We start from the raw sequence: 24,637 nt of genomic DNA on the forward strand, positions 1-24,637 counted from the left end.
TAGAAGTAACCCGTATGCTCAACTAGAAGACCCCAGAAAGTCCCTGAACTGGGGCCAGTTACCTTGGAAACCTACAAGCAATAGAAACTGTTGAAAGTCAGTACATTGAGACATTAAAATCCAGGTCTCCTCCTCAGCCTTGAGTAAACAGGCAAATACTTTCCTTGTCTTCCTTCTGCCCCTTTCTGAAACAGAGGAGGAATCTTGTGTCTGTGTGAAAACATTGAATAGTAAAGTCTCTGGACACGGAAATACCAAAGTGGAGGGTGAAAGTAAATCTACCACTTGGTAGAGTGATTTAATGTCTACAGATTGAACATTGCTTTCCAGGCCCCTTTCTTTGCTTTGCTTACCAGTGACCTGCAGCCAGCCATTAAAAAACGCAAACAAAAAAACAGCCACCCAATGTGGCCATAGGATTAGGTGAATATTCCCCAGATAATCTAGAGGGCCCCAAAGAATAGTTCTCCAGAAAGTGACATGGTATTTCGCAGAAGGAAACATTGCCTAACTCAGTGTCCCCTTCAGTAAAGCTGTCAGTCTACAAGTTCCTGTCTCGTAAAGGGTGTGTCATTATCTATTATGGTCTCCTTTCTTAAATGTAAACAGAGCCAAAGATCACCAGGAATCTGAGGAAAGCTATCATGTGAAAGACAGTTATCAAAAGAGACAGAAAAATGAAACTTGGTAATAACCAATATAATAAAGTAGAAGAAAATGCCAAAGCAAAAATGAAAACAAATACTAGAGGTAATATAGTTCACCCTTGAACTATATTGGTGCCCCCAACCCCAACACAGTAAAAAATTCATGTATAACTTAAATTTTTTCTTAATTTTTAATGCTTGTGGCTAATAATTGTATATACTTATGAGGGGCATGTGATGTTTTCACACAGTGGTACAATAGGTAATAAATAACGTATAATTTTTGACTTCCACAGAACTTAACTACTGATAGCCTACTGTTGAGCAGAAGCCTTACCAATACCATAAATTTGGTTAACACATTTTGTGTGTCATATGTATTATGTATTGTATACTTCCAATAAACTAAGCTAGAGAAAATATATTATTTAAAAGTCATAAGAGAAAAATGTATTTACTTTTCATAAAGTGGATCGTCATAAAGATCTTCATCCTTGTCTTCACGTTGAGTAGGCTGAGGAGGAGGAGGAAGAAGATGGATTGGTCTGGCTGTTTTAGGAGTGGCAGAGGCATAAGAGATGGAGAAGATGGAAGGCGAAGAAGGAGAGGCAGGCACACTTGGTGTAACTTTTGTTGAAAAAAAATCTCGGTATCAATGAACCCGTGTTGTTCACGAGCCAGCTATACAGTTGATTTCTCCAAAGAGTTGAATGAAACCAATACTTACATAAAACAAAAATATAAATAAAAAGAAATAAAAGTAAAATTATTGTAATATTTTGAAATACCACAAATGCAATGGGAGACTAAGGTAAAGTCACATAAACATTTATAAAAAATGTAGATCTTTGAGGATACATTCAAGAGGTCCTTTACACATTTAATAGTCTTAAGAATTTTAATAAAATTAAGAAAAAAAGTTACACGAATTATCTAGGAAATACTAAACATATCCCAAAAGTAAAGTATGTGAGAATTTGGTTTCAAGTGCTTTTCATATGTCCACTCAGTAGAGAAATAACTTCAAAAATCCTAAGGAAGATGATCTTGAATTAGAAATCTATACCCATTTAATTTATCTATTAAAGATGGAATAAGATAAAGACATGTTAGAGATAAAAAGCATCACATTTTCTTTTAATTATCATTTCTTAGGAACTGACTAGAGACTATGCATATATACACACACACAAACACACACAGAACTAAAAGAAAATAAAGAACTTGGGAATTCATCACTGGAAAATAACCAAGCATGGTCCCAGGATAATGTTAACTCCAAGGGAGGTAAACAGGGAAGGTAACAAAGGTTTAGCTTTGTATTTAATGACCATTTTGATGATATTGATAGGTTTGGAAGTTTTTTTATACATTTGGAAAAAATAATGATTATATATATCACAAGAATGATATAAATTTTAAAACAAGTTCAAAATCAATAGCAAAACACAAATTTGCACAAGAAAGAAAAAGTGATAGACTATATGGCTCAGCAGTGAGCAGTATGTACATAGTTGTGAAAATGTAAACTTTGACCACTGACTTAATTTAAAAATTATAATAACCCTACATTAGGCTCTGAGGAAAGGGAAAGTGTTAAAGATGTTAAGTGGGGAAGTGAGGTACAAAGTGTGTGGCCGGAATTTCTTTTTTAAAAATCATAGGTCATTATTTGATTCATTGAACTAACTATATGAAATACTCATAATAATTTTAAAATTGAAATACTGTATTGATGAGAAAAGGTAAAGTGTTACTTTGTCTTATTTTTAATCTGTCATAGAAAAGTATACTGATATATTTTTAACTGGGTTAATTGAGAGATGGAACAAAAATATTAGTCTCTTACAAAAATTATTTTGGATTTATCTTGCCAATATCTATACTTCATATTCCTAATAAAATCTTGATTGTAAATAAAGCATATATTTTTAGGTTGAGCTTCTGAGAAAGGAAAGCTGAAATGAAGGTTATTGTTCCAGAAATTTTTGCATTATGATGAAATCAATGTGGACTATTCTAAATAATTTCAGAGAATGTTGTTTATAGCTTTCTTGTCATGTCAGCCTGCTTTGAGCTGCTTGGCCATAATGTCAGCCTCTTGTGTATAATTCAGCCAAAACCACATTTTATTATAATTTGGGGGCTTCCAAAAGTTGCTTTTTAATTTTTCAGAGATACAGAAAAGTTAATATACAATAAAATATTATGGCATAAATAGTAGGGATATTTCATATAACTATCTTCATGGCCTTAAAAACTCTTGTAGTTTCCAAAGGCAAGTTGGTGTAGGTGCCACTTGGCACTTTTTAAAAAATAGTCTCTCTTACTCTTTTTCCCCTAAAGCATTTTAAAAACAAATTTATATTAAGATGGAATTTAATTATTAAAATCTAATTATTAGCTTTTGATATGCTAATACCTCTGAAGATAGAGCACTATAAATGAAAACAATTTTATTTCTAAACTAAACTGCATTTTGAACTGATACATTTGTCTAAAAGAGAAAGAAAAAACAAAAGGTCATTGATCATCAGGTCCAGAGCAGATGTGGTCTTGTGTGAAATAACTAGACCAGAGAGGTAACAGCTTTGCAAGTCATATGCACTGGCTTCATATCTCCATTACTCTTATCTACAAAGCCAAAATTATAAAATATGTTCTCATATAAATTGACTTTTTACAATAAAATATCGCAACCTTAATAGTAAGTTATATATCTTCAGTGTTGTGCTAGAACTACGATGCAATCTGTGATTTCTTTTAAAAGTTAAAGATAAAGGTAGTCATATTGTATGTAATACTTGTTACTACCAATTTGTTTTGAGGAGAATATCTGTGTAACGTACTATTAACAAATACAAATTTAATCAACACTGAAATAATTTCAGGATAATATTATAAAATCTTCTCTTTTTGCTATCACCAAATCTACTTCTTGACAAATTTTAATACTGAGATTTCTGCAATCTGTGATAATCTTTTCCTTATTTTCTCTCAAGATTTCAAAATCAGAAGTAACTTAGACCCTGCGTTTATTAATAATCCACTAAGTCAATTCACTTTCCATAACTGTAGCAAACTCAAGAGATAGAGCTTGATAATTAGTACAAATAATCAGAAATAGATTTTAAAATTTACATAAATATATACTGCCGATTATTCCTTTGAGAGCAGGGCCTCTTTTAATTACCCTGTTTTCTTACGGCCTACCTGGTGCACTGATTGGCACATAGCAGATTCTCAAAATTACATTGATTCATAAAAATAAATGTAAAGGTAGGATTTTTCATCAAGTTAGAAATAAGAAAATTAATTACCATATAATTCATTAGGATATTCCATTTTTGTAAATAAAATCTTCAGTAAATAAATTGTCCTTAGAAAATACAGGATAAATGCAGAGGCAGCAAGTTGTCATGGAAGAGCAAAGCGCTTTGCAGTAAGATAGCCAAGGGTTGGACTTTGCTCTTTCTGTGACTTTAGGTAAGTTAATCACCCTGTCAAATGTCAGCTTCTTATGGGTAAATATGTGTGTATGTTGTAAGATTTTTCTGAGGCTACCACGTAAATCATGTAAAGGATTTAAAACAGATTCTCAGTATATGGTAACGGCCACAGATGGGATTCTAGTCTGAATCAAACACAATTTGATATAATGTTTTGTCTTCCTTACAAGAGGTAAACTCAAGACAATCATCATGGAATAAAGCCATTTTCCCTTTTTCATGCTTCTCCACAGTGCATGTTATCTCTCTGCTGGCAAAGAAAATTCCAAGGGTGAGATAATCATTTATATGGCCATTCAGTGTTTTTTCCAGTGCTCCCAATTCAATATAGTCAACAAAATGCTAATTAGTCCTAATTGTTTGGAGGACACCTGTCAGTCCACTGATAGATGCAGAGACCCCTAAAGAATCCCTCAGAAATTCCCCTTGAGATGAATTTAACTCTATCATTAAGAAGTTAAAAGGTTTAGAATTAAAACTAGTCGTCATCTCCCATTTTAACTACCTGTTGAAATATACAGATCCAGATATACATATTCTTCTAGGCTTTGTCTGATTAAAAGAAAAAACAAACAAAAACCAGAATGCAAAGTAGAAATTCCCAATGACAGCCAGGCAAGGTGGCTTATGCCTGTAATCCCAGCCCTTTGGGAAGCTGAGGTGGGCAGATCACGAGATCAGGAGTTTGAGACCAGCCGGGCCAACATGGTGAAACCCCGTCTCTACTGAAAATACAAAAATTAGCTGGGCGTGGTAATGGGCACCTGTAATACCAGCTGCTCGGGAGGCTGAGGCAGGAGAATCGCTTGAAACCAGAAGGTGGAGGTTGCAGTGAGCCGAGATCGCGCCACTGCACTCCAGTCTGGGCAAAAGAGCGAAACTCCGTCTCAAAAAACAAACAAACAAAAAAAAAACAAAAACATGGAAATTCCCTGTGACTAAAGTTGTGGCACCTATCTCGTTCTTGATGTAATAAAGAAATCTTAATGTTAGCACCTTATTATTATAAACTATTCTGATAGAATCTGATGTGGCAGGCAGTATTGGTTTCCCTTTGATAACTTCCTAGTTAATTATAGAAATAAAAATAATAAAAATAAGAATATTTTTTTCCATCCAGTCTACTGTATTTCAGCAGTATTATTGGCATGTCCATATTGTCAAATTTTACAAAAGCACAAAATCTGAAATTAGTCTGCGTGGTGGGGTGGGGGTGTGGGGGCGGCTGTTATTGGGATAATTAAGTTCTGTGCAATAAGTCAAATTATTATGTTTTACATTTTAGTTTACAAATAGGCCACCAGGAATATTACAAGCGTATTTTCTTTTCTCCAAAAACCATATAGCATCTTTACATCCTTAAAGTTGAATAAAGGAATGTTACATGTTTTCAACTAAGGCTGGCTAGGGTCAGTAATATTTCTCATGTCTGGCAGATCATCTGTTACCACTTACTAATGGATATGTATTGGTATACCAGACTCATATTAAGTTTTCTTAACAGAAATTGTTTTAAATTCTATGATATTCCTCTAAAAGAAAGTGTTAAACTGACTATAAAGTTAAATCAGAAGGATAGAGGCATCCCATGGATTTGTAGCCTGAAATAGAGAACTACTAAAAAGACTTTGATGACTGTAAAAATATTTCTAAGGTAGAAGTTTTTCATGATTAGTGGATCTAATCTAAGCTTTCCCCCTATTAAACATACCCTAATTTGTGAGATATACCTTCTCTAATCTAAACGTATCATGTTAAATCTATAATTGAAGCAGTTATCCAATCTTCCACATTTTTTTGACGATTCAAGCAAGAGTATTGAAGCAGTTTTCAAGAGAATCTTCAACTTGACCCAAAGAACTTCTTAGTGTATATGAATGGTATTCTTTCAAAAATTACTTGAACAAAATCGAGCATTTCTATCATATGTGAATGTCGGCCACTCTTTGTAGCTGCCATGTAATCTTTTGGGCTGTCTATCTCCAGATTATTGCTTTATTGCCACTCTGGCTTCAAAATGCTTTTACACTTGGTCATCAACTCGTTTCAAAGTAATAAAAGAACAATGCCTGTGGCACCACATCAGAAAGAAATCTTTAAATGGTGAACCTGCCTTATAGCAACAAATTTAATTATGAAATTGAATGTATAGGAAGAGATGAAAATTGTTGCTGTCACCAAGTACATGATTCTACTGTATAAAACAAAGTTTATAGCAATTAAAAAGGTTTTGCCATTTTCCTGCAGTTTTCAGCATTTCACACTTTAAGAGTAAGCATTTGAAGTATCTGTGTATTGAGACTTTACAATGTAAACACTAGGTCATCGGATGGGGCTGACTTCATAATTTGCAGGCTGGCAGAAAATCTGGATAATATTTTAAAATAGGGACAAATAAGCTGTTGGGGAGAAGAATATATTATCTTTCTACCTCCTTAGGATCTTTGGCTGGGTCTAAGAATTAAGTTGACATAAGACAGAATAAAAGGAAAAATCATACAATATGTTTCTGATGTGGTGCTGTACGCATTATTCTTTCATTACCATTATGTTTGTTAATTTTTTTAATGCTGGATGTTATTTTTTATTTATTTATTTATTTTTATTATACTTTTAAGTTTTAGGGTACATGTGCACAACGTGCAGATTAGTTACATATGTATACATGTGCCATGTTGGTGTGCTGCACCCAGTAACTCGTCATTTAACATTAGGTATATCTCCTAATGCTATCCCTCCCCCCTCCCCCCACCCCACAACAGTCCCCCGTGTGTGATGTTCCCCTTCCTGTGTCCATGTGTTCTCATTGTTCAATTACCACCTATAAGTGAGAACATCTGGCGTTTGGTTTTTTGTCCTTGCGATAGTTTGCTGAGAATGATGGTTTCCAGCTTCATCTATGTCCCTACAAAGGACATGAACTCATCATTTTTTATGGCTGCATAGTATTCCATGGTGTATATGTGCCACATTTTCTTAATCCAGTCTATCATTGTTGAACATCTGGGTTGGTTCCAAGTCTTTGCTATTGTGAATAGTGCTGCAATAAACATACATGTGCATGTGTCTTTATAGCAGCATGATTTATAATCCTTTGGGTATATACCCAGTAATGAGATTGCTGGGACAAATGGTGTTTCTAGTTCTAGATCCCTGAGGAATCAGCACACTGACTTCCACAATGGTTGAACTAGTTTACAGTCCCACCAACAGTGTAAAAGTGTTCCTATTTCTCCACATCCTCTCCAGCACCTGTTGTTTCCTGACTTTTTAATGATTGCCATTCTAACTGGTGTGAGATGGTATCTCATTGTGGTTTTGATTTGCATTTCTCTGATGGCCAGTGATGATGAGCATTTTTTTATGTGTCTTTTGGTAATTTTTACATGTGCATAGGGTGCCTCACAAGAGAGTGAGGACTAATGAAATGGTCAAAGCAGAAAGCTTTTATATCTTTTAGAGAGAGACACCAACAATTCTTGAATAAATGAAAGACAAAAGGGTTTGGGCTGGGGGGCAATACATTGTGGGGATGTCACTAGGAGATACATGGTGGTGGTGGGGGGGTGCATTGTAAAACTAGTAGAAGATAAGGGTTACTTTATTAATTGTATGGATCCATTGCAGCATCAGTTCCCTGTCTTTGGTAATAAGGGTTATTTATTTTCTTCTTTGAGAAAGGAATAGCACTTTTCTCAAAAGAATTCTTACGGCCTGGTGCAGGTGGAAGAGGAGAGGTCAAACAGCTCTTTCTATATCCACTGTCTGTCAAATACTTTCAGCCTGAAGTAACTGATATGCCAAATTTGCATATTTGGGGATGGCATAGCCTTAACTTTATCCATACAAAAGGATTATATCAACAATTTGGGGCCATACAATCAGGTAGAAAGATACAAATAAATCCATGAAAATCAAGAAGCAAAGGCAGGGGTATATGAAAAAGTTTTAGGTCCCTAAGAAAATCTTAAAATGTGTTTTATAAATTTAAAGTATGAAGTCAACCAATTTACATAAACTCAATCAAAAAAATTGGGGACTTGAAGAGATGTTGAAATTACTTTTTACCCTAGGCTCTATATACTTAATAAAGGTTATTATTTTACTTACTCCAGGATCTCTATTTCTGCTACAGTTTTTTTATCAAAAATTGTTGCCTTTTATTACATAATTAAAATAAATTGAGAAGATTCTACTTCTTGTTCTGCCAGAGCACCCGTGGATTGACTGAGGGCCACTGTTGACTCACTAATACTGTATTTATTGAAATAGACTCCTGATCATTAGAACTATTTTTGTCACCTGTAATTTTCAATTATTTAAATATTAAATACAATTTTGTTTAAGTTGTTGTTCGTGAGAAAATTGCATATTTATAATGATGTTTTCCTCAATTTTCATACCCATATTCCACACATTTATTTCACCCTTTTCTACCCATTCTTTCTACAGTTTTTAGCTAAGTTGGATTTCGTAAATTTAAGTAGGATGGTGTTCGATTTAGAGAAGTGGCCCAAATCTTCATTTTTCTGTCAAATATATGATTGGCTGATTAACTTCGCAAATGGAGAGAAACGTCTTAAATGATTAGGAATGATAAGTTTATTAGCAGTCCTGATTCAAATCTCCAACTCAAACTCAATAGATGATGTCCTTTAATTACTACCAGGGACCTTTTTCATGTTGCTGCTGATCACAGTTTATTATTGCTTTATTGCTTTATTAAAAATACTTTTTCCCGTGTAGTTATCTTCTCAAAGCCCCACTCTCACTTTTATTCTTACTATTATTGACATAAGAGTAATAGCCACTGTATTTTTAGTTGTGCTTGAAACTTAAGATGTTGTTGGCACTGGTGTAAAAAAAAAAAAGCTTTTTCCTTTGAAACATTTACTGTTTATAAAATATTAAGCTAGGCTACCTTTTTCCTGATGACTCAGGTAGAATAGCATTCTTTCCTTTACTATAAGAGAAGCCTGATCCTTGTATGACCTCTTAAGAAATAAGGTAATATTTATTTTAGTTCTGTATTATAACAAGCAGCAATTTAATAGAATCTTCTTCAAATTTACTTGAAAATGGGTTTCATTTTCAGAACAGAATATTTAATGAATATTTCTTACTAAGACTGCATGTCTGTGTACTATTGTTTTAAATATAATTTGGGTAATATTACTTAGTTTGTTGTTTGAAAAAATCATAGACTCTCCATGATGAAACTTGTATCTACAAATTTAGTCTAAAATTGTATGAGAGGACATTTTAAAGAAGTGTTTTATGCTAACGCAATATCATATCATAGCAAATGATGTAAATCTAACTAACCTATATAGTAACTTAATTTTTATACCTTCTGTTTATGAAATACAATATTATGAAGAGGGTGTTATAGATCCCAGTAGAAAAAATAGAAGAATATATGTGTTGGAAAGGTGAAATTGTGGAACTGTAACTGAACTTGCCTCACTTTTTTTCATATATGTTTTAATATTATACTTTAAACAACTATTTAGTATTATTTCAATATGAATGTCTAAGGTAATTTCATGGATGCTTAATTTTAATTGTTCTATTTTACCTTTCAACATTCTTTGAGAACTAGACACTTTATATTAGTAAGTTTCAATTCAGTGTATATCATCACGAATTAATAAAACACAAATATGTATCATGTTGATTTAACTTAGTGACCTCAAGTGTTTATAATAAAATTAGCGCAAAGGTCTTTGAGACAAAGTCAAGTTCTCTGGAATTGTTCACAGGGCTCTATATATTTATCAGCATTTTTTTTTTGTCTTGATTACCTCTGCAATCATTGTCTTTGCCTCCATTCTTTCTCAAATCATTGACCTTGCACTGTTTGGTTGTCATCTTATGCATAATGTTATATAATTAGAATGATATAAATCACTTTCTTTAGTTAATGTCAGATGTTAATACATTTCCTTTACTCTGGTTGCTTATCACAATATTAATGAAAACACCCCGCAACTAATGCCCTGAGGTATTAACCTTAGGGAACTGACATCATGTTCTGAAAACTCTCTTGAGCTTTTGCATGAGCTCAGATGCCATTGCAAATCACTTTAGCTTTTGCTTTATTGTCTTTTGCTAATAATAACAATTGTACAAAAATAAAAGGTCTTGTGTTTTATTATTATTATTGTTGTTTGAGATGGAGTCTCACTCTGTTGCTAGGCTGGAGTGCAGTGGCGTAATCTCAGCTTACTGCAACCTCCGCCTCCCAAGTTCAAGTGATCTTCTTGCCTCAACCTCCTGAGTAGCTGGGACTACAGGCACGCACCACCAAGCATAGTTAATTTTTGTATTTTTAGTAAGGATGGGGTTTCACCATGTTGGCCAGGATGGTCTTGATCCCTTGACCTCATGATCTGCCTGCCTTAGCCTCCCAAAATGCTGGGATTACAGGTGTGAGCCACCACACCCTGACAGTCTTGTGTTTTTAAATTTTCCACATTAGCATTAATAGAAAAATCATGATCATATAATTATTTTTTCCAAGTATGTGTATATTTGACATACTTGTATTTCTTGTGTAGGCATTTTAAAACATCATTAATTTTTTATGACATCTTTGTCGAGATAGAGTTCACAAACCATAGAATGTATTCACTTTAAGTGTACAATTCAGTGCTTTCTTAGTTTATTCACAATGTTGCACAAACACTACCACAATAAATTTTAGAACATTTTCATCACCCCATAAAGAAACAACTTACCCATTAACAGTATCTCTCCACCTCATTCCCAGTACTAGGCAACCACTAATCTACTTTCTGTCTTTATAGATCTGCCTATTCTGGATATTTCTATAAATGGTATCATAATAAGCATTCTTTATGACTTTTTAAATTTAACATAATAATTTTCAAATTTCATCCATGCTGTAACTTGTTCATCCATGCCATACATTCTCATTTTTATGGTGGAATAACTTATTGTATGGTTATAACACATTTTGTTTATCCACTTTTCTTTCAATGGATATCATTCAATGGTCACCTCTGTTTTTGTTTGTTAATATATAAAAATGCTCCTATGAATATTTATGTACATATTTTTGTGTAGACATGTTTTTACTTCTCTTGATAATATAGCTAGTAGAATTTTTGGGTCATGTGATAAGGTTATGTTTAACCTTTTGAGAGGTTTAACCTTTTGAGAGGTTAAAGCAGTGTACTCTGTACACTGCTGTACAGAGTAGCTTCATCACTTTATATTACCTCCAGAAAGAAATGTATAGTGTTCCAATTTATTCACATCCTCACCAATACTTATCAATACTTATTTTCTATCCTTTTGATTATAACCATCCTAGTTTGTGTAAAGTGGTTTCTCAATGTGGCTCTGATTTCCATTTCCCTGATGGCCAGTGATGTTAATTGTTCATGTGCTTACTGGCAATTTGTATCTCTTCATTAGAGAAATGTCTACTTAGTGTATTTGCCCTTTTTAAAAACTGGGTTATTTATCTTTTTGTTATGGAGTTATAAGAGTCCTTATGTATTCTAAACACAAGTCCATTATTAGACATATAGTTTCCAAATACTTTCTCCCTTTCTCTGGGTTAACTTACACAAGTCTGTTATTAGACATGTAATTTCCACATGTTTTCTCCCTTTGTCTGGGTTAACTTTTCATTATCTTGGTGGGGTTATTTTGAAACACAAAAGTTTTTAATTTTGGTGTTCAATTTATCTTTTTTTTTATTGTTTGTGCTTTTGGTGTCATATTTAAACAGTCATTGCCTAATCCAAGGTCATCAAGATTTATGCCTATATTTTCTTCTACAGGTTTTTTTAGTTCTTATATTTAGGTCTTTGAACTATTTTGACTAAATTTTTATATATGGTGTGAGGTAGGGCTCCAGTTTAATTTCTTTGCATGTTTTGTCCCAGAACCATTTGCTGACAAGATTATTTTTTTTTCATGGAATTATCTTAGCACCTTGTTGAAAAATTAATTGACTATAAATGTGAAGTTTTATTTGTAGACTCTCATTAGTACCACACTGTCTTGATTACTGTAGCTTTGTAGTAAGTTTTCAAATTGTGATGTGTGAGTCTTTCAACTTTTTTTTTTTTCAAGATTCTACTGGCTTATTTGATTTACCTTGAATTTCCATATGACTTTTAGTTTAGTTTGTCAATTTCTGTAAAGAAGCAAGCTGACTTTTTAATAGGATTTTTACTGAATCTGTCAGTAAATAGGAGAGTTTTGCCATCTTAAAAATGAACAAGGGATGTTTTTACATTTATTTAGGTCTTTAATTTTATTCAACAATGTTTCTAATAAAACAACATTACTTATTGATGCAAAATCATTCAGTGAATACCCGCACAATTCTTATAACTTATTCCTATTTATTGTTATTAAACCATCCATAGTGTTGCATGCATGGTCATTTGGTTCCAATATATACAACACACCACTACACACCTTCTTTGCTTATATTATTATTTTCTAAGAAATATAAATTTGTCCTTGAAATTAGTCATAAAATATGCTGCCGTTGAATTTTAAATCATTGTTTAAAAACACGTATCCAATCAAGTGAAAACAACAATATATCAGATTCATTATATATAAATATCTCAGAAAATTATTATAGTTATAATCTCTATCTTAGCTTAATTATAATTTAAGGGAATTATATTGTACATGAGGTCCATTATATTTCAATGATATTCTAGGCTGGATTTCCACCTGCCAATGATTTGCTTTTATACATATTAAAGTATATTTAAATATGCATTTTACATTATCACCATTTTAGCTATATTATATTTAATAGATCACCTAAGATAAGCATTTTCATATTAATGTCCCTGATATTTCTTTATATATATATAAGAAACACATCTTTTACTTTTTCAGTTTTTTGTCCATATAATTAAAAAATAAATTTTCAAATTTGTTTAAACAAAAACTGTATAAATTCCTTCTAGCTTTTTTATATGAAAAACTTCACAAAAAATGAAAGGGCACCTCCTTGATACAGTGCTTCAGTGACACAGCAAAACTCCATGGTTATAAAAACGTTATCAATACTATTCTAATACTGATGTTGTAGATTATATCTATTTGATATTATATCTCATTTAATCCTGAAATAATATTTAAAGTATAGCTATACAGACTGACTAAAAATATGAACCGTTTTTTTCTCTGTTTTGGGAAACAAAGGAACTTCAGATCACCAACTGGTGCTTTTTTTTTTGTGGAAAAAATATTCCAATAATATATTAAGCAAGTCTTAGCATCTAATTGTCTATAATTTTATGTATATTGACTATGAAGCCTCTAGCTAGCCTTTAAGTGTAATACTACTTGGCAATAAAATGTATTTCTACTCATCACAGTTAAAGAATCTGTTAAAAGAATGTTGCATTGCTAAATAATTATAAATTTATAATCTTTTTGTTTTGTTGTGTTTTGTTTTATGATGGAATCTTGCTCTGTTGCTCAGGCTAGAGTGCAGTGGTGCGATCTCGGCTCACTGCAACCTTCACCTCCCAGGTTTAAGCGATTCTCCTGCCTCAGCCTCCCGAGTAGCTGGGACTATGGTCATGCACCACGATGAGAGACTAATTTTTGTATTTTTAGTGGAGACAGGTTTCACCATGTTGGCCAGGCTGGTCTTGAACTCCTGACCTCAAGTGATCTCCCAGCCTCGGCCTTCCAAAGTGCTGGGATTACAGGTGTGAGTCACCATGCCTGGCCATCCTTTGGAGGTTTTTTAAAACTTCCAAAACGTGAACTAGAGACAGAAAGAGAAAGTTAAAAAGTGTGGAAGAAAAAAATGGAGGAGACTTGGAAGACATCTCTATATTAAACACTAATCAGTCATGGTTATTAGGTGGAATACCTATAGCTAGAGGGAGAAACTGTTCTCTTATTTATATGAAATACATTCTTAATGCATAAAACTCAGTTACTACATTTTTGCCCAGAACCAAGTTTATTAGATTATTCTTTAGAGAAATACTCCCTGTCAGTTAAGCAAGTCCCCAATTAACAAATATCTAGTATAAGACCCATCTTTAAAAATTCTTTCTCCAAATTTGATTCCATTGCAGAATTATTGGTGTAGAATCAAATAAAAGAAGATGAACATCAGTCTTTGGGGGCAAGAAGTATGTGCACACTAAAAAATACGTAGTTGAAGACATAGGCTTTTTATGTAAAAGATAATGGAAAGAAGTTAATGGGAGAGAAGGGCAAAAAAATGGAAGAGACTGGAACTCTTCAGGGGGATGGAGGTTTCAGCAAAGTTGAGATGTAATATTATTTGCATGATAAGCCTAGAAGGATAAAATTTTATGAGCAAATGCTGGACAATTAGAGTCTGAGATTTCAGAGTTTTAGCAGTTCACAGTAATGTTAGTTCAAGAAATAGAAGGGAATAGTTTTTTGAAATGCATCACGGGTAAAGAATTGGAATACTCCAGCTCCTTTTTTGGAACATAGATTGAAAATCATTACCTTAGATGGTTTTATTTCTGTGGGATTGGCTATGACTACAGTAATTTTAGTGAGAGCCTTGAAATGTCATTTTATATTCTGAAAATAGAGAATAACTTACAAGTGAGTTTTGATATTGTCACCTTTCAGTGGAAAATACATATGTCTTTGAGGTAGCTATTCTCTATTTTCATCTAAAAGTAGAGAGGTTTTAAAAATTGACTTGAAAATATTCTTAGGCAAGTACTCTATTTGAGTTTTAGTATACAATTTCTATGGCTCATATACTAGCTCCTTAAAAGAAATTTCCTTTTGGCAACTAATACTTTGTGAATTCAAATGCTGTAACTGCAGAAGCTATTGTAGCCAAAGAAAAGAAGTAGAAGAATTAGAAATTAATTCAGGGACTGGGCATGAGGGCTCATGCCTGTAATCTTAGCACTATTCAAAGCCAAGGCGGGCAGATTGCCTGAGGTCAGGGGTTCGAGACCAGCCTGGCCAACATGGCAAAACCCCATCTCTGCTAAAAATACAAATATTAGCCAGGCGTGGTGGCAGGCACCTGTAATCCCAGCTGCTTCGGAGTCTGAGGCATGAGAATTGCTTGAACCCAGGAGGCGGAGGTTGCAATGAGCCTAGATTGCACCACTGCACTCCAGCCTGAGAAATAGAGCAAGACTCTGTCTCAAACAAAACAAAACAAAAAAAATTATTCAGTTCACCAAGCCCACCAAGCCTTCTTTCCTATTACCAGTGATACTAAATTTAGTTTCCCTTAAGACAGCATCTAATTGAATTTAAATGACCATAGTATCAGCGTCAACAACCCTACTTGTAGACCATTTTGACATGCATTTATCTCTGAATGTGCCTGTTTAGAATTTGTTTTCGTGTTTTGTTCTGATCCTATTTTTTAAGAGTTCTTTCTTACTACCTATAGAAAAATCTTCATTTTTTAATCTCTTCAGGTTTGAAATAAACTTCAAGGTTCATTTTTTATATACCAAAAGCTATCCAGCTACTATGTAACCACAAAATTAAAAAAATAAAAAAATTATATAAAATAAAGAAAGAGTCATGACAAACCTAAACTAGTCCCATTTAAACTATTGTTTATCTCTTTTCAGTCATGTCAGATATCATTCAGAAAATTCATTAGTACTTCATGCCTAGGAGACAAAGCCATGCATCATATACAAAAATTATAACCTATTAGTCTTTATGTTACACAGAATAGCCCCAATACTAGGCATTTTATTAAAGAGTTACGGTCTTTATATGATGACCTGTTACTTCAATGTCCTTATAGCCAACAATCTGTAAGAAAGAAATATTAAAGCTATAGGATTTTATGTGTCTAATTTCTTACTATTATACATTCTATTCAATAATATTCCCAAGTAATTTAATTAAGTATTTAACTTAAAAATCCAGTACATTCTGCACTTCAGTCTTGTTTTCAGTCCAAAGTCTTGACTGATAGTTTTCTCTCACATTGTTTGTAGTTACATTAAAACTTAAATTTTCCTTTAGCTCTGATTTTAAGCCTTAGTTTGGAAATGATCCTCGCTACAAGCCTGTATTTGTTTGAGACTTAATTTGACTTGTTATTACAAATAATTCATTTTAATTTCTGTTGCAACTCAAAACATTTCTCACACTTTTCACAACTACATATTTTGTGCCAATGTTGCATTTTGAACCCTTTCCCTTCTGTTTGGATCACTTTATGGCTTAATATTTGTCAGATGATCCACTTCCCTAAAACTCACTTGTATATTCAAGAGAAATCTCCCCACTGCAGTATAAGTAATTTGTAGAAAATTTTCTGTTTACAAGAAGTAGATTAAAGAGAAGTCAGAGTAGAAATAACAGGACCAATTAGGAGCCTATTGCAATAGTCTAGGACAGAGGCGTGAGCATGGCTTGGGCTAGGTTATTGTCAATAGAAACTGAAAAATAACTAGATATGAGACTCATCTTAAAGATTGATATTATAGGATTGATGGAATGGTGAAAGAAAGAGGAATCAAAAGTTACTCCACAGTTTTAGTTTGATTACTTTTGTGAATGATATTGTCATTTATTGAAGTGTAGAAATGATAGGTGTGATAGGAAATTAAAATATATTTTATAGAAATATTTTCATTGAATTGAAGTTTAGTTCTAATGGAGTAGAAAGTAAAATTCAAGAGCCTGGAATTAATAGAAGATGTCTGTGTTAAAGATATAAATTGGGTTGTCTATAGATACTTTTTAAAACCTGAGAGTAGATCTGTGCATGTAAGGAAAGAGTACAGCTAAAGAAGAGATGGCAGCCAGAACCTACCCTTTTTGATACCTAAAATTTGGGGTATGCCATTGGGAGGATTCGAGCAAAGGAAGCTGAGAAAATGATGAGAGAAAGAAGAAAGATCATGGGTAACAGAGTCAGAAAGTGAAAAACAAAGTATTTCAAAAGGCAAAGTTAACTGTGTAGAATGAGGCATAGAGATCAGGAAAGATTAGGATAGAAGAGTACACTCTGGACAGGGAAGTGTGTCACACAGATGAACATTCTTGGTACTCTTAACTTTCATAAGAACTGAAGCTTAAAGTTTATGGTTGCATGTTTGAACTTCAGGCTTTAGTATAGGTTTAAACTTGTCACAGATTACTTAAAGGTTATTAAAAGAAACAATTTGTGTAGATGTTCATCCTGGTATGCACATTTTATTTTTAATGTCCCGGCATTGATTTTATGTTTAATTCTGATTTCCAGAAGAGTAAACTTTGCTAAATTGTTATATGATATTACGACATTTGATCTGCATTAGAAAATATTAGAGAGAGTGTAACGAAACCTCATATGTATTACCTAAGTTTCAGCAAACATAGGCCAGTTTTTAAATATTTAAATAGCATGGACTAGAGTCAATATTCTACATTGTATTAGAACCCACTGTGTTCCCTAACATTCCAGTAAATTTCCAGAGATTTATAACATTATGGTCCAATCTAGTTCCAAGATACACTTCCTATTGGCTTGCATTTCACTTTCTTGAGTGATGTTCTTACTCAGAGAACTCTGAAACATAGGTGTTTTTTTTTTTTTAATTTTTGTACTCCCAAACCACTCACACAATGCATTTATACATGTAACATTTTCCTCTAAAGCTGGGATAATTTTTAATCATTGTATACCATTGTAAAAAACAAAAGAGTTAAAATTGCATATTGTTGGCTGGGCGCGATGGCTCATGCCTGTAATCCCAGCAGTTTGGGAGGCCGAGGTGGGTGGATCACGAGGTCAAAGGATCAAGACCATCCTGGCGAACATGGTGAAATCCCATCTCTATTAAAAATACAAAAATTAGCTGGGTGTGGTGGTGTGTGCCTGTAGTCCCAGCTACTTGGGAGGCTGAGGCAGGAGAACTGCTTGAACCCGGGAGGTGGAGGTTGCAGTGTGCCAAGATTGGGCCACTGCACTCCAGTCCTGGTGACAAAGCGAGACTCCATCTGAAAAAAAAAAAAAAAAACTTGCACATTGTCCTTCTGGTTAAATGTTCTCAGGCACTCTCCCAGGCTTCTGGGACACTTGTCTCTTGCAAAACACAGTTGTCCTTCAAAATCTTTGAGCTACTTCCACCTTAAGGTCTTTGAGCTTACTGTCCTCTCTTTATGGAATATAATGTCTTCCAATACATGCATGTTTCACTCTCATTTTATTGCAGTCCCTGTTAAAATATCACCATTTCAAAGGGCTGTCCATGACTACCGTATCTGAAGTAGCTTCCGCATCCTATCCGCTTACTTTCTAGCTCCATATCATGATTTATTTTTGTTTCTACCGTTTATCCCCACTTGAAATTTTTACTTGTCTCTCCATCCACATACTTTTCTAAGAATAAGTTCGAAAAGTAAAAAATTAATCTGTTTTATTCACTATTATATTCCTAATAACTAGTGTGGTACCTACTCTATGGCAGGCACTAAATAATTGTGGTGAAGAATGAATGATTAAATAAACATGTCTGAACCTTAGTTTCTTTATACAGAAAGTGGACATAATACCTACTTATTTAAAAGGAATATTTTTAGGGTCAAGTGATATAAATAATGATTTCATATGTGTTTTTATAGCTGTAGAGTTTGACATAGATACACAGATTTAGTGTCTTAATATTATGTAACAGAAAATATATTTTACTATTTATTTTCTCTTAAAATAATGTTGGCACTACATATTAAATCTATAAATCTAATGGATCCTAGACTCACTGAAGTTGCTTCAGTTATATGTAGTCAAAATTGTTTCTTAAAATTTATTTTAACATCTTTTTGTGGAATATACTTTTTGCTTAGGTTCTAATTTTTTTGGTAATTGTCTTAACTGGGCATTCTCTTTTGAATATTCTTATGAATAGGGTGGGCCCTATATTATTCATTTTCTTATTTAGTATAAAGGGGTGAAAAGTAGATCCCATTTACTGTAAAAATACAGTAATTCATCATTAAAAAAATCATCGTATCACCCATGATCACCTCATTGATTCTGAGATCTTAAGATGAGTGTAAGAGACAAGAATTGGAAATAATTTCTTTTCTTTTTGAGCTGAATATTTTGTACTACACATCACTCTACCTATTCCAAAGTAGCAACATAGGAAAGTCAAGTTTAAACGGCATCCTTCATTTTAAGCTAGAGACCTTTGTGTTTGATCTTTATATCCATTGGTGTGTTGGTTAGAGAGCTCTGAAATATCTTGTTCTTTATTTCTATAATAATAAGGATATATTCAGTGAATAAATAATAAGGATATATTCATTGAATTTATTCATTATGATAATATGTCTACTTATATCAGTGAGAAATTGTCAAAATATTTGATGGTAGGAGGGAGAATCTTAGCTGTTTGTCCTTGTCTGTTCTTGGCTTGGAATTCAGTTGTAAAGACAGATCTCTCTGTCATTTGCCAATAAGCCACACCCCATCTTTACAAACCATCCTGTCAGTAGATATTATTGCCATACAGAAGACTTGGAAAGATGTGGAAAAACTCATCATCATTTCCTACTATTTCTGAAAAACAACTAATACTTAGCTGAGGTTGCAGGGGTCAGCCCTTCTTATGTAAAAGCAATCTACTAAAATATAAAGTCCGGAGAAACCTCAAACAGTATAGAGTTCCATTTTCAAATCCGGTCACGGGCTATGAAAGCATGCTTTTCTTTTAAATATATCAAATGTTCTGTTAGAGTTTATCACAGTTAGACACAGTGTAATGTTTTTCAACTTTTTAATGGTAATTTTCAACACTAATTTTTAAATTAGTTAATTATAAGAGATTGAGTACACTAACTTGAATCTTTTAATTAACTATGTAGACAAAAATCCCCAAATGTCTGTGATAAAATCCATACTCAGGTATTCTTGTGTAGTAGAAATATTTCTCTTTCAATTTTTTGCCGTGCTATGTCATGCTTCTCCCACAAGGACGATGGTTGCCCTGTGTGGGATTATTAAAGACCAGCAGTGTTCACAGACTTGTGCAGGACATTGTGTAAAACTAAACAATTATATCATCTAGGTTATTTTGTCATCTGTGCTATAATGTGGCTTTGCCCTAAAATCTAATAATTCTGAAGAAAAGAAAATAAAGATGATTCCAGAGTTATGAATAATGTTAAATACCTTTCAGCTTACAAAACACTTGCATGTATATATGTATGTGTATAAGTGACATCTATCTGAAATGGTATTTGTTCCTTATGAGACCTCCATGAAGAAGGTATTAATTGAGACAGGTATTGTTAAGAAATTAAGATGTGGATTAGTTAACTGTCTTATCTAAGACCGAGCAATCACTTAATAGCTGAACTGTAATTCAAACATGTCACCATATTCTATATTTGGTGACACTAGTATATAATTCTTTAATGCTGTTTAGGTTGCTGTTAAGATCGCCTTGTTTACAAATCAAGCAAGTATAAATTATGACTATAGTTCAACAGTAAATAGAAATTCTTTATTAGAATTTGGTATAATATAGTCTACGGAACATACACTGCCCCTTATGTTTGTTGCAATGTACATAATACATAGGAGGTGATCAAAAGGACTTAAGATGGAGTCAAATAATCTAACGAGTGATTTGTGTGTGTCTGTGAAATATACTGTTGCTCGTAAGCAGAAAATGTCATTTTGGTTTCATCCTATGTTTAACTACCATATAATAGAATACTAGCTTTTCTTAATGAAAACCTCTTAACACCCACTTGAACATTTCCTGTCTATAAACAGCCTGGTTTCTCACCAAATAATAACAATATGGAAGCAGCATTGATCCATATTATGTGACTTATTTTAACCTGAGTTAGGGATATTGCAGTATCCTTTGATAGGTTCTATGAAATTATAGATATATAAGACTACTCTTAACACATTTATAATCCAAACAAACAGCCAGCACACATAAACATGATAAATAACACTATGAGAAAAAAAATGAGTTATCAGGACATTGAAGATGTAGATAATGGCAAGTTAGCAGGGTAAGTCATATTTCAATATGCAACCTCTGCAAGTCCACAGGGTGTGATATGGACATGAGGGAGATCTATAGATGAATACTGTACAATACTTTGACAGGTTGACAAAATGTAAAACAGAGGTATGGCCATAGGAAAAAAAAAACAGATTTTTAGCCCCATAGGCTGAGGGATTAAGGAGGGCTGGCTACAGGCATTTTGGAATGGAAGATGGTGTACCAACAAATCAAGCTTAGGTTCCTGGCAATTTGCCCACATATAATGTGTGAAAGTTCAGATGTGAAATAAATCTGCAGCTCATAGTAAGAACCTAGCCACAAGAGTTAAAACTTATGGTTCTGGGACCAGATGGACTGCCTTCTAATCTTAGTCTTACTAAATTTCAACAGCATAACCTTCAGCAAGTTACTTAGCCTCCAGCGTCTCAGTTTTCTCATCTGTAAAATGGTAATAATGCTACTCTTACATTGGGTTGTAGTAGGATAAAAAGAGAAAATGTATGTAAAGGCTTTAGTAGAAACTCTTATTAAAATTAAACAACGATTATTTCTCCATTCTTCAAACAATTATTATTTCTCCATTCACCAAACCATTATTATTTATCAATTCACCAAACAATTATTATTTCTCAGTTCTAGGATTCTAACCTGCAAAAGGCATAAGGCAGTTGCTGAGTACAGGGTGAGGAGATGGAGATTCGATCAGGAAAACTCTTGTTTCACTGTTGCTGTTGGCGTTTTTGTTTGCTCGTTTGTGTGTTTTTTATTCATCATTTTCACTTCTGTTTATCGACAAGGTTAATCAATAACACCATTTACATTTAGTAAAAGTAAATTTCCCTAAGTGGTCTCCTAGGCAGCAATGTTTATTCATTACGTGGAGAGCAGATACAAGGATTATTTTATTGCTGCAAATATTTTATTGTTGATATTTCATATTTAAAAAATAATTTTATTTTTTAAATTTTTTATGGGTATATAGTAGGTGCACATATTTATGGGGTACATGAGATATTTTGATACAGGCACATGATATGTAATAATCACATCGGGGTAAATTGGGCAAGCATCACTTCAAGCATTTAACCTTTTTTGTATTACAAACAGTCTAAGTATTTTAGTTATTTTAAAATGTACAATAAATTGTTGACTATAGTTTTGCCACTGCAAACAATAGAAGGCTGCCTGATATGGCCTCCTAGTCATTGGAGTTCTATGGCAGAATTCCTAAAGTCTTCAAGTTTCATGAGATCACTAAATTTTGGTAAATATGATACTTTCTTTGAACAGATGCTACGGAGGCCAATAAAAGGAGTGTGAGTAACAGAGTGGTACCTGTGATCAGTATCTCTCCAACTACAATTCAAAGAGTTGTCCCTTACATTTCTTCTGTGTGGCTCCTCTTATGTAATACCCTGCTTGGTCCAGATAAGCAGAAGTCAGAACTGGCTAAGAATTTATTTATGTGTGTTTATCCTGATGTTTTCCTACTGTCACTTTTCTTTTCTTATGGATTAGCATTGAGGGGATGGTCAGATGGCACCTGTCTGAGTCTGACTGAAAATTTTTAGTGGGGGGGTTGATGGCATGCGCAATGGTTTAGGATATTTGAGTTAGTGGCAGAATGTAGACATGAGGGTGAGTAGAGAATGCAGAGTGGAGCAGGCAATTCAGGAATCTATGTTGGTTGTTTAATTGCTTCTGTTTTGTCGACATCTTATTCCACCTGAAAAAATTATCTAGGAACTAGAGAAATTAATGACACGTGTAGTGGAAACTTTGCATAGTGTGTTATCCATTTACCTCTCTTAGTTTCCGGTACAATGACTCTCCTGGTAGCTGTCTTATATGATAAATATGATTTCATTAACAAAATCATATTTTATATAATTGCATAAACAAGTGATCAATATAACTCAGTTATAAATATACAGTAACAAAGATCAATGGATAATAAATACTTCTTCATTTTTATGGATACATTCTATTTTTGTTTGTCTCACAAGTAGTAATCAGATTATGAATTGTGGTACAGCTCCATAAACACTTACTTTATAGCAATTCAATGATACATGCTCAGCCAAAAAAAAATTAAGAGAAGGATAAAGACAATTTAAAGCTTCTGTGTGTGTGCATGCACCAGATGTGTATGGCTTTTTATGTTTATGCCTGAGTGTTTAGGTTCTTACGTATGGTTTTAGGCAGAGTTTTGCTCGTAATACATGCAACTTTCACATGCCCATTTTAATATTAGCCTTCAAATAAATAAAGATTGGTTTGAATTAAACCCTGTAATGAAAACTTATAATTACGCTCACAGCTGACAGCTGTCACTGAATGTGGTGCATAAAGGTCCTCAAGCATACAGTGCTCTTTTCACCATGTGTTTGAGTTGAGCAGAGTTCATGTACGCCTTACCCTTCTTTATGGCTATAGTGAAGCTGTGGGTTTAAAAACACTCGGGCAAAGAGTAAGTCCTCAAAGTTGCAGGCCATTCCATGGAGAGGCTCATCAGGAATAGCTTGCTTGACCGCCGCTGCTGTGGTTTTCTCTGCTTTAAAATTATTACTTTTGACACATGAAAACCATAATTTCTTCATGTTTATAAAAAATAACTATAGCTGGAATATGTAAAATCTATTAAAATAATGCATCTAAAAACTAGTTTTGGCTAACTGATATAATTGGATTTTCAGGCTTTTCCAGATCCCACTAAGTAAGGATGTAATGTAAACTAATAAAAATAAAGCCTGAGAAGCTTTATGATGGCATATGGCAGGTCATTTTTATTGATTGAAAAAAAAGGATGTTTATACCGCATGTATGAAAATGAAAGAAATCTGTTCGGAAAAAATGGGCATAGGCTCAGAAATCCAAGTTAAAATAATTTAAATCCAGAAAATACATGAATGCCTTCAAAGTTTAAAACCTATGTTAAGGATTCTACATAGTCCCTGATCCCTTATTTTCTTTGTTATTCATGTACTCCATGCTTAAATACAGCTGCCACAAAGTATCAATTAAATTACAATCCCACATAAAGCTCCAGAAAACCTTGATATATAGGGAAGTGAAGCTGGGGAAGCAGTTAAGGGTGGGATTGATGATTGATGAATTGAGAATACTGAAGTCAACAGGCTGGACGTATGGTATGTGGTGTATCAAAAGAGTGGATATTTAAGACAGAACTGTTAGAGTTCATGAAATTATTGGGGATGATGGCACCGTTAACATGTTAGGCTGAGTTTTGCAGTGGGAAAAATTACCAGTGTAAGGTGGTATTTACGTGGTATTTACCACGTAAATCTCTAACTGCTATAAATGAAAGCTTATTTGGGCTTACTCACCAGCACATCACTGAATATATGTGAGAAGATGCTGGGGTTTGTGGGAGCTGTCTTCACTCTCAATATCTCTGGATTATCCTTGGGGTGTAGCCTGAGGTAGGGGAAAGAGTGGTCTTTAG

General features: G+C 33.6%; 1 protein-coding gene across 1 annotated transcript in view; it reads left to right on the plus strand.

Moving 5' to 3' along the window:
* The window catches only part of GPC5 (glypican 5), a 1,460,504-nt gene that overhangs the window by 821,918 nt on the left and 613,949 nt on the right, over positions 1 to 24,637 (plus strand). The gene's annotated exons all lie outside the window — the stretch shown is intronic.

The sequence above is a fragment of the Pan paniscus genome, chromosome 14 (genome assembly GCF_029289425.2).
Source record: "Pan paniscus chromosome 14, NHGRI_mPanPan1-v2.0_pri, whole genome shotgun sequence".
NCBI classification, from domain to species: domain Eukaryota; kingdom Metazoa; phylum Chordata; class Mammalia; order Primates; family Hominidae; genus Pan; species Pan paniscus.